Genomic DNA, 16,908 nt, shown 5'->3' on the forward strand with positions numbered 1-16,908 from the left:
ACCCCTTTCTCCCAAGAAGAAAGTCCCTTTTCCCTGCCCCCAGCAATGACATGAGGTGGTATAGAATAACCTACTCATCCTAGCTATGCACCTTCTGGTCTACTGCAAAAAATTAACCCTGTCTTGCCTGGAATCAGGACATGAAATCAGTATCATTAGCTGACAAAGCAGAATCTGATTATCCATTATAAATTTTGGGGCCCTTAGAAATCCTTGAGATTTGGCACACTCGTGACAGAGAGAGTTTTGCTTCTGCCCAAGAGCTGGAGGAAGCTGATAAATATTTCTTAAGATATTAGAAGGCTTTTTAACCCTTTGATTCCAGCTCATCATATATCCCAGTTTTACAAGGCACAAATGTGCTGCTGTGGCTGAGGTGCTTCAGCCAAAGCAGCACAGCATCCACAGCCATCTGCAAAGCTAGCAAGAGGTATGGTAAATCCTGTGCAAAGCAGTCATCTTCCACAGGTTGCTATCAGAGCTGAAGACTGCAGTGAGAGTGTCAAGAAGAGAGGGTGAAATCCAAGTTATATCACCAAGATATTATGTCACATATGTGTAAATTCTGTTTATGGAAATAATAAAGCTACCATATTTTTCAAACTTAGTCTCAAACAAAATGTCTCTGTGCTCCCAGCAAACTACATGAGATAAATATTTAAAAAGCATTTAAAATTAATACATCTGGCTCCATGAGTCCACTAAGAAAATGTTAGAGTATCTCTAGATCCTTGGCTACTGTGAAGTTATCAAAAAGGCTGATCAATTCTACCTTACATTCATTCTGCCCATGGGGTATTGCTACAGCACTAACCAAAGCAGAGCACTTTTCCACATAGCCAGAATTTCTGTGCAGTTTATTTGAAACTTTTGAAAAGAACAAGGATTTGAACTCAAAGTATGCTTATTGAATTATAATTTATGAGCAACACATTACCCAGGTGTTTTGGACAAGATAGTGAAAGGGTAAATCAGGAAATATGACACACTGCTTTCCATTAACCCCCGGCACTTGCAATTTGAAGCTCTCCTTACTAAAGGCTAATCCATTTTGCTGTAGTGCTTAGCATTTTAAAATCTCTGCTCCTCATGTCAAAATATTTATATGCATTTAGATATTAGAAAGGTAGGTAGCAATTCTGATCCCTTACAATTTTGCACATTGTCATACCCAATCAAAACAAGCAGCAATGCAAAGCATATCTACTGAAAATACAGCTCCACAGTATATAAGAGTGAACTATTTCAACACTTATTTTCAGACAAACATTTTTGTCCAATCTCCAAAATTCTGTAACAGATCATAGATACAGCAAAGCTGAAGTTTAAAACATCAAGGTTCTAGCAAATACTAACAATGATGTTACTTGTGAAAATGTCTTGTCATTGTAGGTTAGAAACTCCATTTACTTATAGCAGAAGCAGCCTACCTATTGCTTGCTGCTGAAACTGGGATAGGAAATATTTTGCCTGTGTCACCTTGCAATATTTGCAAAGAATGGCATTCTTTTCCTGGATGAAACCTAAGTGCTTCAAGAAATGAATTATTCTGTTAGGAAAATTTATATGAACTCAGCCAGATCAATAGGTCTTGTGTTTCACATCCATAGCAGATTATTATGTGAGGAATGAAGAAATATAAGAGTTTGAGTATCATTTGGCTTGTTGCTTTCATTAACTCCCCAATGAGCAGAATAAGGGAGCCCTACTGTCATTATGATTAGGAAAATAAAGAGCCTAAAAAATACCATCCATAATTTAGATAAAATTGCCCATGCTTCCAAAATATCATCACTCTTTCCCATACAAGAAAGAAGCAGATAATCATCTGGAGTTGATGCAACTTTTCTCTAGGGTGATTAGTCCAGCAGCCTACACCATGATGATAAGCATTTGTTTTCCCTGATTTGAAAGATTTCAGATCTTTCATTTAATTTTTAGAAAATCTCATATCATTGTATCTCCAGTTAATTTGGAATGACTAGCACCTGCTTAAGATGGAGCTGCTCTTATGAAGAATTTATATTGGATCCTACAGAAACAACATTAATTATTATAAAATGAAGTGGCTTTTTAGTCACTGATATGGAAAGCAGATTCTGCCTTCAAGTGACTGCACTTGTGCATGGAGCTGAAACAGAACTTACTGGTGTTTGTCTCTTTCCTCTTGAAGGAGCATTTCATGCTTAATGCTGCAGAATTCCCTACCATCAATTAACAGCTGTGTGACTTCCAGGTACAGCAGAGGGAAAAGGGGACTTCTGTGATTATGTCCATGTGAAGCATGTAACTTCCAAGCTCGTTTTTGCCAGGAGGAATGCTATATTGGTATCAACACCAAGTGAACTGCATGTAGAATATGCCTACATGCCTGTTAATTTTATAGTGCTGTCAATACTCCAGTGTCTAATTAACATAGTCATTGTCCTATGAAATACAATCAATACTTTCTGAGAAGCATTAAAAAGTCTGCATGTTTAATGTATGTCAGCTTTTCTAAACTCTAAACAATTCAGATTTTGTATAAATATACCCTGAACAGAGTTACTCACTTGTGTTTTGGGCTGGTTTTCACATCATGTTCTCAGAGACCACTGGCACTACTGGAAAGCAGCAGAAATACTGGAAATCAGTTGGCTTCTTCAAGGTGCATTCAAAGGATCTCACTTTTACCTGGTCTTCATCAACAAATGGGCACAACCACCTACAGCAAATGAAAAACAGATAGAGCCAAGTGTCAGACTTTATGAAACCTCTCTGCTAAAAGAATGCAGTGAGAACAGTTGATATTTATATCTTCAGTTTAGAGAAGACTATTAAAGAAATCTTGAAGTTGACAGATCAAAAATAATTGGCAAAACCATAGCTGGGAGTCTGCACATCAGGAGTCCCATAATAGGATTTGCAACATTTTCTCTGTGACACAAACTTCAGGTTTAATTCTCTTCAACATCTTGTGAACATAGTAAGGTATGAAGTTTCCATAGTGCACTCTCTATTGAATTTCCAAAAAAATCAAATTCAGTGAGGAGTGAGGGGACAACAGGAAGCATACCAAGGAACCAAACCACAAGGGCATGTGATGAAAGAGGTCTCTCTAAACTACGTGACAGATCAGAATAAAAACTGAAATTTATGCACAAATACTATATACATTGATTATTATACCTAACTATGTAAGCCAATTGGATCATGGCTGAAACAATTGTTGCATGATTGCAAATAAAACCCAAAAGTAAAAAGCAATATATAGTGTATAGCTGTGTTAAAAAATATTCTTCTTCTGTGGATATATATTTGTCTTCTTTTTACATTGTGTGGCTTCATACATTAATTAAGGCAATTGGGAAAGAATAATACACATACTGAACTCCAAAGGAAATAAATATAGGCCAAATGTAATTGCATAAGCTAGAATACACATTTTTTGCTTTACATTAAAAAAAAATAGTAATATTGCACAATTTAAAGATACTGTTTATTCACTGTGTAAGGAGCAGTTCCTTGACCATATTTAAATTTAAGAAGCATCAGAAAAATGATTAAAAGAATATTAAAATATTTCAGAGCAGAAGAAAATTTCACAATTGGACACAGTTTCCACATCAGTCTACATGATTTAAATTTGAGTCCTGACTTGAATGTGTGGCTTAGACCAGTTATCAGAAGAGGAAGAGGAAGAGGAAGAGAGGGAGAAAGGAAGGAAGGCTTTCACTAAACATAAGGAAATTATTACACGACTAATGTAATGTGTCCCATCCTGTGAGTCAAAGGTTTAAAAATATTTTTATATAAAAAAATAAATATATAAATAAAATAAATATATAAAAATATTTATATATTTGTTTGTATGCAGGTCTGGGCTTTTAGAAAAAATTTAAAACTCTGCACATTTTTAGGCCTTTTCATTCACTTTTCCCTTAATATTTTAATGTGAATGTGAAGGCAAACAGCAAATGTAACAAGAGATGACCTGAGACGAAAGGGAGAAAGATTTCTGGATGTCAATGCAGCAGCAAAATTTTCCAGAAAGAGCCTTTATGTCATGGAATATTTTTTCAAGAGAGACTGTTTACATTCTATCAATGGAAAACCTCAAAATTACATTTGGAAAAACCCTTGTAACTGCCAGCTTAAAATAAAATCTTGCTTTCACAAAGAGATAGAATAGATCACTCAAAGGCATTTTTCTTCTTTGATGTCTCTATTTTGTAATTATGCAGAGACTGAATATTTCGCTCCATGTTCAAAATGTTAATCAGAAACTCAGTCAGGGATTCTGGTCCTTAATCAGCTTCTGAACCTTAGTTTTAAAATCACATCTAGAATTCAAGAGCTCTCTGCAGTGAGCAAAAAGCTCAAGCTTTTTTTGCCTCTCAGCTTCACTGAGAAATACTCGGCTACATTTTCTCAGGGAAAATAAACCCACTCACATTATCTTAAAAATGTTTTTTAAAAGTTTTTTTACAAATCAGATTTTTGATCTTTTAGTTTATATCATTTAAGTAGAGTGGTCCATCATTTTCTCTTGGCTGTTCTTTTCAGTTTTTAATCATTCATGTATCTGTGAATTTATGTATAGGTATACATATGTCAATTAAATAAATCAATCCTTTAAAAGTTACTGAAACTAAGAGGTTCATTTGCAAGCATTTAACTGTATGGTTTAAATCCTTATGATCCAATCTTGTTTTCCCTGAGTACTTTGCAAAATTAGCTTTTGTCAGACAAAAATAATTGCAAGCTTGATCTAATCCTCTCTCCATTTTATTTCAGTGCTTTTACCACATTAAGTATGTGTTTTATTCCTTGCTGCATATGACATCCCATTAATATAAATCCCTTAGAATAAGTTGTCTAGTACCAGCACTTATGAGGAGGTCTCATGTAAATAGTTTTCTTATCTCTTGTCTGACTCTCACCATTAATCTACCATTAATTCCAGCAGAAAATTACCTCTTTTTCCAAACACATAAACAAACAAAACCCCCAAGTTTATATTCTGTTTAAATAGAATGTTGGGGAAGATATGGGATGTGGTAAAGACAAGACAGGCCTCATTTTAAAAAGTTATTCAATCCCCAATTTTCTTTTAAAAAACATCTTTTTCAAAGGCAGAGCTAATATCTGTTGGGGTTTTTAATAATACTTTTAAATATTAATTCAAAAACAGAAGCTTCGGCAATAAAGTCCTTGAAGATAAGTTTATAGATTGATTTTTTTCAATTAGGAAATCAAGTACTTTTTATAAATCATCTTTTTTTGGATGGTGTTTAATAAGAAAGGGAAATTTACTCTTCCCTTTAGGTAAAAATCCTACAGAATTTGTTAGAAATCCTCAGCCTCTCTGTAACTTTGTGATGCAATAGAAATGTTGGAGTCTGATTGAATTTAAAACTATTTGAATGCCTCACACTTAAGGAAACATTATTTATTTACAAATTTCCTTGGAAAAGAGTTGTACTGTTCCAGAGCTGTCATAAATTAGTACAGCTTTACAATTTAGGCATAAAATATTCAGTTTGGGAAAAGTAGAAGCAGACTGGCCAGACCTGAATGTTCTTTTTACATACTTTCACTGAATTCTTGTTGATGTATGTGACTGAGAAAATATCTGCCTTATTCATCCCTGGAAACAAATATGTATTGAAGAGAGTCATCAAAATATGTGCTTGCAACAGCAAAGTACTTTGCCATTACAAACCAGAGTAGTGCAGAATGGTAGCTTTCCCTGAGATCAGAAACAAGGTCATTGAATATCCCTGCAGCTCTTGAAGCAGGGGAGAGCAGATGGGAGGAACAGGCAGAATCTCAAAGAGTTGGGAAAGCACAGACAAGTTTGCAGAGGCAAGTCAAGCTGGGATTTTGAAATTTGAGTTGACAGAGAACCAACCATGTGTGCTGCTTAGCTTTCCAGAAAAAGAGATAGGCACTCTTCCCTTGAGTTTACTACCCCTGTAACTAAGACACAAAAACAAGTAGGAAGAGCAGCAGAGGAATAACATGCTCAAGACCACAAAGACAAAAAATAGCAGGATTCATCATAGACCTTAGGTTTTGCAAGTACTTATTCAATGCCTAGTTTACCAAACAGACCATCTCTCTCATGAGAAGGAAAACAAGAATCACCACTTGCTGCACTGTTGTCTTGCAGTGAGCTTGTTGGGTTTTTTCAGCTTAATGATGAGTAATACTTTTGCCAGGTTGATAACAGAATTCAAAACAGACTCTCCTTTTCCAAAGGAAAGTAATACCTAATTTTGGCAGTATTCCATTTAGCTCAAGCTTGCTATATCAAATCTGCAATATCAAATATATGCTGCTATATCAAATCTGCTTCAGTACATTTTAATTTTAGACTTTGTTGCACTTTTTTTTTTCTTTAAGGATATCAGTTTTTCTCCCTTTAGTTCCATTAATTTTCAATTACTCCATCTTTTGGAAACAAAGGAAAAGAGATTATTCTTGCAATGATGCCTGATTTAGCAGCTTCAAAGACAAGCCAAAGAAAATTCAGAAGAGGACTTCTAAAGTAGTATAAGAGGTATTGAGACAAGTTACCACAGAGCCAAGAAATCCCATGGTTTATTTAAAATGGAAAGAGAGCAGGTCTTTGTACCTAATTGCCATTGGATTCCAGTTGGTTACAGCTTCAAATATTATAGTTATTCAACACAAAAGGGATATGAAGCAGTTTGAAGAATCTCCATTCTGCTGCAAACACAACACAGGATTACTTCCATTAATATCTTCTTAAGTTCTTTACTAAATACAACAGCAGCATATGTTAGGTTTACTCCGCAATGCAGCTCCATGTATATTTATGCAGGCTGACTCTAAAAGCTTTACTCCAGCACAGCTAATCCACCTGGCTGTAGTGAAAAGCTGATGTGACTCTAGAACCAAGTTACAGTGTGCAAGGAGAGCTAACAGCATGTTAAACTCACTGCCAGATCCCTTTGTGTGGTGCTGTGTCTAAAACATACCGATTCTGTGAGACCCCCAGTTCAGGTAACAGAACCTTAAAATATACCTTTTATTTTACTATCACATCCTGCTCTGACGGTGTGCATGTACGTAAGGAAGGTTATTTTTTCCTCTCTTCACAATTTGATTCCACTAATGGGCATACTTAGGCTGTCTGAATAATCACTCCTGTTAGCATGTGTCTGATGTTTAGTGCCTCTAGTGCCTCACTTGTTTCGTGTTTTCTTCATGGGCTGGGAACAAGTTATCAAAGTCCTTGCATCTACTACCATAGGTGCCTCAGTTCTGACTGGCAGTTTAAATATCCTCACTGTAAAAAACAAACAAACATACAAAAAAAAAAAAAAAAAACCCAAAAAGCCCCACCTTGCAAGTCTTTACAGTCGTGTTCTGTTGTAATGTCAGATTTTCTAAATTTGGAAGTGAATTTACAATTTTCCTGTCAAACAATTAGCATAAGTAAATTTAAAACCCAGTAACTTAAAGCAAAGATTAGTCACATTTTTTCCAGCAAAGTACCAGAAATTAACACAAAAGCAAAGTGTGGCAGCAGACAGAGTAATTCAAATGGAACAGAAATTTAAAAATTTTAACTCAAAACACATTAAGAATAGAGGCAAGACATAAAATTCAAAATGTGGCCTTTACCTGACAGGGTCCTTTAATCTAGAACAATCACACAGTATTTTAAATAGTAATGTAAATTCCACGGCATGCAATCCCCATGGCAGCTTCTCTAAGAAATAACCAGCTGACAACTCAGAGTAACAGCTACTCCCATGCTCAAACACTGAGTGAGGATATATGCCTGTGCTGCACACTGTCATGCAGCGTGTACATTCTCAGGCCAGCCATAAATACAGGAGCAGAACTGCCAGAAGCTGCCAAGCAGCCTGAAAGCAGGATAAATTAATTCACATAGGGTTCCATTCTACTGCAGCTAGACTCCTGTGGGAGTGCAAACAAATTCACTTACAGCTGGCCTCATCTGCCTCATCATGGGCAGAATAGGTGCATGTTATTGTCATCTATACATGTATTTTTAATACATGCTTGCATAAGCTAAAGGTTGTTCATTTTATCTGTTTGTCGATGTTAAACATGTACAGTTTTTTCCAAAATAATCAAGGGAGATATTGGGAATTTTAGTACTTGAAGTTAAACAGAAGATGAGAATGAGAGTCCAGAGTTAATCATTGTCATTTCATATCAATATTTCAACATAAAATATTGGTCTTGGTTCACTTTATTTTTAGATAAAATTAAGCAAAGATCAATGTAAGACTAAATGATGTCTGCCATTTAATTTCCAAGTGCCAGCTCAAAACCCAATTATTTTTTACATTTCTTAAATTTTCCCTGGATTTGTCATATCCCTACAAGGGGATATTAGTTTCAGCAAAATATTGTTCTTCAGCAGGAAAATCTTCAGCTATATTAACACTAGTGAGATAACTTCTATTCTGAGGAATCATTAATGTGATGCATTACTAAATGGCATCAGAGCTTAATTAGGCCATACCAATGGTTAAGGTCATTACAAACCCTTTATACTTACATTAATTAGTCAGCAAAGTTATACAAAGAAAAATGCATAAAAAGATATTCTGTTCATAGTTTCATCTGATGGATTCTCTCCTTCCTGGTTTTGTGCCACATTGATTCTACCTTGAGTAATATAATGGGTTAATATTTAACATGAAAGTTGGGAACTAAATTTCTAGTCTAAATGTGTTTGCAAATATCATTATATTGAAACAACATTTTACTAGAGAATGTAATGATGACTAATAGGTATGATAGAGAAATCTTGCTGCTTCCTTTTCTAACTACAAAATATGTAGGAAAATGAGGAATGTAGCTGATATATTAGCATTCAGAAAAGCATTTAGGGATATAATTGGTACTTACTAAAGCAATTAGTATAAAGTAATCAAGTGTCAGTGAACATAGATGATTCTATGAATCTACAATATATAATTTACTGTTGCTACTTAAAAGGGACAAATTTTTTGTTATTCTCAGTAAATGAGTTCAAACAATTGAAAACAAACATTATTTAGGACAGAGTTTTCTTGGAAGGGTTTATTACTTGACAAAGATCTGTCTGTACAAAATCTGTCAGATGTACACAAATAAATTGAGTCTCAAACTAGTTAAGCTTTTAACCTACATTTTCCTTTCCTTTTTGTCTTAGCAGTCACATTTATACTCTTCAAGCAGATGCTTATTTTTGGTTTGAACTTGGGCTTCTTAGCACAGCCAGCTGTGAAGTTTAAGGGAGAATCTGCTCTCCTCAGGTTTGAAATTGCCCTCTTTCCAAAGAGCATGAGATCTATGAATGCAGAACACTGCAGGAGACTTGGGCATCTGTACATAACAGAGCATGAGAAAAGCTTTTGCTGATCTCCTGTAAAAAAGTGGATTTTACTTGACACAATACAAACTTCTCTGCAGTTCCAGACCTTCAAACAAGTAGACATGAGATACTTTTCTCTCAGAAATGCTGTTCATGGCAGATTGCTTCAATTTCAGGACTCTTTCAATTAGGCAAAGAAGGGATAAATTCTTCAAAAATAGTTCAGATGGAAAATACCAATCCTTTATCTGCTTATTACAGGAAAAAATGTTGTGGGTTTAGTGATCTGAAAGAGAGTAAAACTACCATTATTGTTAATAATTTTTTTAAAACGTCACATATTTTTGCATAGCAGTCACATGATTAGAGATGCCTTAGATGAGTGGAGACATTGATTTTATTCCTTCCTCAGCCACACAAAGTTCAAAATCTGTAATGAAGGATATTTTGCTACACAACAAACTCGGCAACCCACCATGTAGGGGTGGCAAGCAATTGATCCCTCTTGATCAGAAAATAGAGATACCTATTTCTTCTGTTGAAAGTTTCTCTGGTCTGGTCTGCTAGAAGAAGGTAAAACACAGATGTGATTCTGATAATAGACCAAAACTCAGAATTCTCTTTTGCTAGAAGGCAGCACAACAGCACACCAATCTCCATGACTCAGTGATGATTTTCTCCTTGTGCTCATTCTTTTGAGTCCCCTTTGACTTGTTAAAACTCCCACAGCCCAATATCATGTTGACAAAGCATCAGGGAAGGGACACAACTCCACACAGACACTGGTTAATGATCAAGTCTGCAGGAGACTCCAGAAACCATTCCAGGTGTATGAAGTGTGGAGATCTGAGGTGTTGGTGTTTTTTTAACTTCTTCAGTGCTAAAGAAATAACTCAGAAAGCATAGGTTTAACCTGTGCTTGAAAGACTCTTAGCTAAAAATATATAATTCCCTCCCTTTTACTGAACTCTGGGCATCCATGAAATGTGGGAACTGTTCTAATTCCTCATGATGCTAAGCTTCACAAGATTCCATGGTTTGAGGAAATTCCAAACTGTGGAGAGCTATAAATACTAAGATCTTTGATTAAGTCTTTGAGACATTTCTATTCAAGCAGGACTTAGAGTAGAAGAGCCTGGCTTGTTACTTTAACTAAGTTTTCCCTGCCAAAGTGGCACATTTTTCCTTGTATGCCATCTTAGTTCTCATGCTGTCTCTCAAGGGAACCATAGAGAACTCCAAAGGTTGGACAAAAGCAATGGAAGCTTTAAAAAGTAAGGCTAGCTCACATTTAAGGAAAACACAGAATCCATTAGAAGTATATTATATTTAACCAGAACTTGTTTGTCTACCACAGGCATTCTGGGAAATTAAATGTCTGCCTTTTGGGATCACTGCCAAAAGAAGAGATTCAATTAAATTAATTGCAATGACTCTTAACAATAGTTAACTGGCCCACCTAAATCTATTTAAACAGTGCATCTGGTCTTGCCTGATCACCTATTCATGGCTCACTACTAAAGCATTTGCTAAATGCTTGGTGCTAATGCATAAACAGCTTATAGCTCATTCTTTTATTAAGGTTTATTGCTGAATTCTGGCCACTGAATTACTAGATCTGACTTGGGCAGGGGCTTCCACCTTTATCATTTACTGTTAAGCTGTTTGGGAAAAAAAATGAAAGAATTGAAAAAAAAATGCCATCTGTAAAAATGAATCTAATAATTTCTAGAAATGCAAGCAATGTCAGAACTGAATGAATAGTCTCTAAGGGGAAGGAGAACCTTTCACCACATTATCTGAATGAAATGGCATAAACCAATTAAGAAAATGTGCTGTGTGTAGCATGTTTATTCAACTTCCCCTATCTGAAATAAAGACATGTAAGAAAAGCATCAAAAATCAAATGTAAAAATACTGCTGTAAAAAAAAAATCAATTTGAGAATTCCCTACCACCAGCCTTGAATGATGACAGCCTATAACTATTCAATGTGAACAAGCTAAAAAGAAAATAAAATACATATATAGATATATATATACAGAGAGAGAGAGAGAGAATAAAGCAAAATATAATAAAATAGCACTAAACTTCTTTCGAACTTTTGATTTCAGGGAGTTTTTCAAAATCTACTTCTTTTTCTAGTTGAACCAGCCACGAAAATGGAAATCACAGAAAAACAGTTCCTAAATAAGCAAACAAAAATATGATTCTAAAACTACTGCTACTGGCAATAAACTAGCTTTTGTATTCCGTATGTTTTGTACACTAGAATTTATGGAATATGCCTATAATTTGTCCTTATTTGCAGCCAGACCATGCTCAGATGTGGTCCTGGAATCACCTCGTGGCTCCAGGGCTGTACTGAGAGCCTTGAGATGTTTTGGCAACACAAATAATTCAGAATATTCACTACCAATAGTATCTGAATGGAACAGGCTTGCAGCAAGGCTCTCCTGGGATCAGTTAACAAGAGCAGAAGGGTGCCTGGTGTCCACTCACACCAATGTCCCTGCCACTGGATGGTTCCCAGGAAAATGCCTCCTGCCCACAGGGCTGGCTCTGGCTCTGCTCTTATGCTGTGTTTTTGCACTGAAAAAAATTACAATGGCCCCTGAGTATCTTGTAAAAGTTGATATAATTAGCTAGAGTGCATATGGGAATTTGCACAGAGGAACAAGCAAAAAGATTATGAAAACCCTCAAAGCTTCTGAATCAGACAATAGTTACCAGCCTCTCTCAATCACTTCTTCCTTGTCAGAATAAATTGAAGTACAAAGTTATAAATTGCTAATATACTTACCTTTATAATTCACAATGTGTTGTCTTTGTGGAAATGCCCTCTCATTTGATTTATATAATTTTCATTCTAGTATATAGTATATATTGGTTTATGCTTGTTAGTAAGTACATTCTGGGTAAAAGTAACATTAAAATTAAAAAAGGTACAATCAGACAATTGCTATTCAAAATTACTGCACAAAAACCTCATAGATACAATCACAAACAATTAACATACAATTACAACATGAAAACCTACCAAGCACAGATACAATCACAAAGACAAGTACAGCTGATGGCAAATCTAGAAGCAATTACACAGAGCCTTTGAAGAATTGCACACATTTATCTAAACTTGATAAATGTATGTCTTAGCAGTAACATAATTGAGTAGGATTAACATAGCCAGAGAGATGGGGCAATTTCATTTGCATAAGTAGTTTGGCAAATTTCTCATATTTAAAATTTAATTTTAGAATGAGGTTGCAGTTATTAGTATTCAGGTTCTTCACTTTTATATCTTACAGTTATTAATTATTTTAGAGTCAACAGGAACTTGAAAAATACTTCACATACATGAGAAACTATAATCCTTCCACAAAAGCTCTTGATATGTAATCTTGGCCACAAATTGCAAGCAAGATGTAATAAGGCAGGAAGTAAAAATTCACAAAGTTGTTGTAACAGTTGGGTCCTTGAATCTTCACTCACACCATGATTCAAAATCTGCAAGTCAAAAGACACATTGCAGCAACTTACGGGGATTTTGGATCAAGTCTTTTCCTAAGGAATGGCTCTTTTATTTTTCTGGTCATGGTCACCATTCAAAAAATGAGTGTTATTTTGTCTCACAGAGCTTGGCATGGCAATAAATCTGAGATTTATTTGAATGACAAGAGGATAATCATGACGTTTATTCCTCAGTGAGCTACTAAAATAAATAAATCTATGTTTGCTCAAAGTGATTCTCAGAAATTTCATCAGAATAGCTGACAGCTCATCTTGAAATGTATAATTACCAATAAGGCATCTTTGAAATCATAATGATCAGCATTTTAATTTGCCAGAAACATAGCCAAATACACAAAAGAAAGGTAAACCAACATAATGATATGCCAGTATTGGCAAATGGGCACACTGAAACACACGATTTTACTTTTACTTGACAAGGACTTGACAGTCTTTGTGATAAATATCAGAACAAAGATTGTCTCAGGCATCAAAATTAAATCAAAGACTCATGGATAATTTTAGCCAGCCTACTCCAAACTATATTTGACATGCTCTTCCATGGATCCTGCTCCTGTATCAAGGACATTGCTCTCTACAGCCCTTGCAACATCTTTCAAAACAAAAGACTCAGCCTCCTAAGTTGCTAAGTGGCTAAATATTAGATTGCTTAAAATAAAAACTAAGCATGCCAAACCATCCCTCAACCTTGTGTACTGCACAGCAGCAGCTCTGCTGCCAGATCTTGCTTTTGATGAAATCGATGACTGTAGCATTTTGCTACTCTATAACAAAAGTATTAAAAGACATTTAACAATGTTACTGGTGAACTACAAACATTAACTCACACACTTTCATGTCGTCACTGCAATTCATGCTCCAAGAATCCTTTTTTCATGCCAGGTTCTATATCTAAAAGATGTGTGCAGCTTTATTTTTGAAACATCAAAATTTTTATACTATTCTAAATATCTACCTTAAACATCTCTTTTCTGAGCACTGCTTTGTACATTCAGTTTTTAAATAAAAGAAGTCTGAAGGGTCCCATTCCTTTACACTCAAGCTAAGTTTATAAGTTGGCCTGTTTTGTCTGATTCCTGTCTAGTATTTGCAAAACTTTGTACATAATGTAATGATGGTTAATGGAATCAAGCTTTAAACATGCTTCATCCCTGATTCTGCTCAGAAATAAAACAAGGGGTGTGAAAAATTGTTCAGTTGGAAAGAGGAGGAATATTTGCCTTTTGGGGATTGTCTGACTACTTGACTCTAAGAAAAAAATTTTGAGCCTTAGTTTAGCCAAATACTCATTGAAAAATGCAGATATTTCCTAGGAAGCACATTTGATACACAGAGATACATTGCTACACATACTGTAAGATATTAATAGTTTAATCATGCAGCTAAGAACCTTGTTGAGTCATTTGTTCTCATCTCAGTCTTTTCATTGTGGACTACCTGCATCTGCAAGATTGAATACTGATAATCAATTTATTCTCTAATTGCTACAGAAGATGACCTTAACTTTATGGAATTAGTAAATACCAGGATTCCTTGGTGTGTAATTGTAGCTCTTCCACTCTCAGTACAGATTGCAAAATAAACATCATAATAAAACAAAGCAGAGAACTCAACAGTTGGTAAATCTACATAATGCAATCTATTTGGTATGCACACTACAGCAGGAGCATGAACAGAAAAGGAACTGAAACCAAAATGTTTGACCTATTTTAATATTTGATGAAGAAATGTTAAGCCTAGAAATATCATGTCTTCAGGGACCTTGCAGTTGATATTATTAAAAAGATTTTAAAAAGAGGCTGTTATATTCTATCGTAATAAGCTTTGGGTAATACTTTAAGAGTCCATTAACTTATGCTCAACTAATCTTGAATGACAAAAGAAATCCTTTGAAAGCTTGTATGATATTTGCACAAATACCACATAAATTCCTTCCCATCTTTTTGTGAGTGTTTTCCCCTAGACACACTATTTTCAACCCCTTTGTATAATTGTCAAGAATTTGATATTTTAACATTAATGGAGGGAAGTCAGAACAGTTCTAACATTAAAAGAAATCAGTCTATGTACTTTTGAGTGATCCAAATCAAAACTCTTTTTGAAGCAAATCTAAGGACTTATTACTTCAAAATAATTTCCCCTGTAAATGTCCTCAGATATATTTGAATGCAAACTAATGCTGAAGTCATGGTCATTACAAGACAGAACTTGTTTTTCATGGCTGTACTGTAACCCTTCTCTTTCTGTTACTGCTGAGATTTTAAGTTTTTTGAAGGAAGAAATTCCTTCAAGGGCCAAGCTTAACCCATATCCTGTGGAGGTCCCATAGAGCACAGTAGTATAAATATCTGTGCCTTGTTCCTTTGCACAGTTATTCAGCACAGATACTGGATTTGGAGTCAATCCAAAATCAAAAATGGAGATCCACATCAGCCTGGTGCTGTGACCTCTCAACACACGCTTGCACAGGATCTTGGACAGAGCACCTGGATGTATTGGGGATGTCCCTGGGTCAGGCACAGGTGTCACCAGGGACTGGCCCAGGCACACCAGCACTTTCCCCAGTAGGCACATCCATTTATACTCTTACTGCCATCACTGCTTTAAAAATTGGCTGTTTCATCCTACATTTCAGTGTTCAAGAATTCCATCATGACTTATGTTTGGGAGAATAAACTGCTGCATTCACATCAAGGAACAGATGTCACAACACTCACTCATCAGCATGTAATTTACAGCCAGCACTGAACAGTCTGAGCTACCCTTTATGCACCTGGCAGGCCAGAACCTTGACTTAGCTGTGTGGTAAAAGGTCATGATGACATTGCTAATTTGAAAATAAATAGCTTCCTGTAATGTTATAGAATTGCTGTAGCAATCAGTCACATAAAGATAAAAGCTCATATAGATAAAAGCACATTAATTAGCTCATAAAGCCTTATTAATCAGCCTTGTAATAGGAGCAGTTTAAAACCATAAAAGAAATGCATAAGATATTTGTCTGCAGGCTTAAAAAAAGATAAAATTATTAAAACCCACCCTCATAGCATGATGTGACATTATCACCCTGCTACTGGGAAAAGGAATTTACAGTCTAAAAATAGCAGCTTCTTCTTTACAGTATGTGAGTGATTTAATACATTTGCTCTAGTCTAGCTGAGGTATGATGGCAAAAAGTACTTTGGGTTTGCTCTAATTCATTGCAGTACTGCTTAGAGTAAATTTTCTCCCTAGTATCTGGTGCTGTCTTTTGGATTTAGGATGAGAAGAGTGTTGATAACACACTGATGTTTCAGTTGTTGCTGAGCAGAACTCTTTCTAAGTCAAGGATTTTCCAGTCTCCCATGCTCTTCCAGTGAGTAGGGGCACAAGAAGCTGGGAAGGAGCACAGGCAGGACAGCTGAGCTGAATGGCCAAAGGGATATTCCATACAATAAAATGTCACATTCAGAATATAGACTGTGGGGAGTCACCTGGGAGGCACCAATCACTGTTTGAGGATGGGCTGGACATCAGTCAGTGGGTGGTGAAAAGCTGTGATGTGCATCACCTGTGTCTCTTGGTTTAGTCCTCTGTATCTCTTCATTAGTATTATTACTGTTATTACTAATAATAATATTAGTATTACATTTCATTTGCTTCAGTCATTAATCTGTCCTTACCTCAACCCATGCCTTTCTTCCATATTCTCTCCCCACCAGGAGGACCAAGGCAGAGGGAAGTGAGCAAGTGTCTGCTGTGCACTTTGTTGCCATATAGAGTTAAACCACAACAATTGCTCACAGATATAATTGTGACCCTGACTGACTGGGATTCCATGGGATCCCTTTGTAAAGAAGAATTTCTACCCAAACTGAAGTCAGTGGCTACTGATTTCAAAACAGACAATGCCACTATGTCCTAGACCTCCTCAAGGCAAAATTTCCTATTCAGATCTAGTTCAAATGAAATGCAAGCATTCAAAAAAATTAAATATGTCCTTTTTTTCATGAAAATATTCTGCTTTTATATTTATTTAATATTTGATACTTC

Source organism: Oenanthe melanoleuca, chromosome 2, assembly GCF_029582105.1.
Source record: "Oenanthe melanoleuca isolate GR-GAL-2019-014 chromosome 2, OMel1.0, whole genome shotgun sequence".
Taxonomy (NCBI): domain Eukaryota; kingdom Metazoa; phylum Chordata; class Aves; order Passeriformes; family Muscicapidae; genus Oenanthe; species Oenanthe melanoleuca.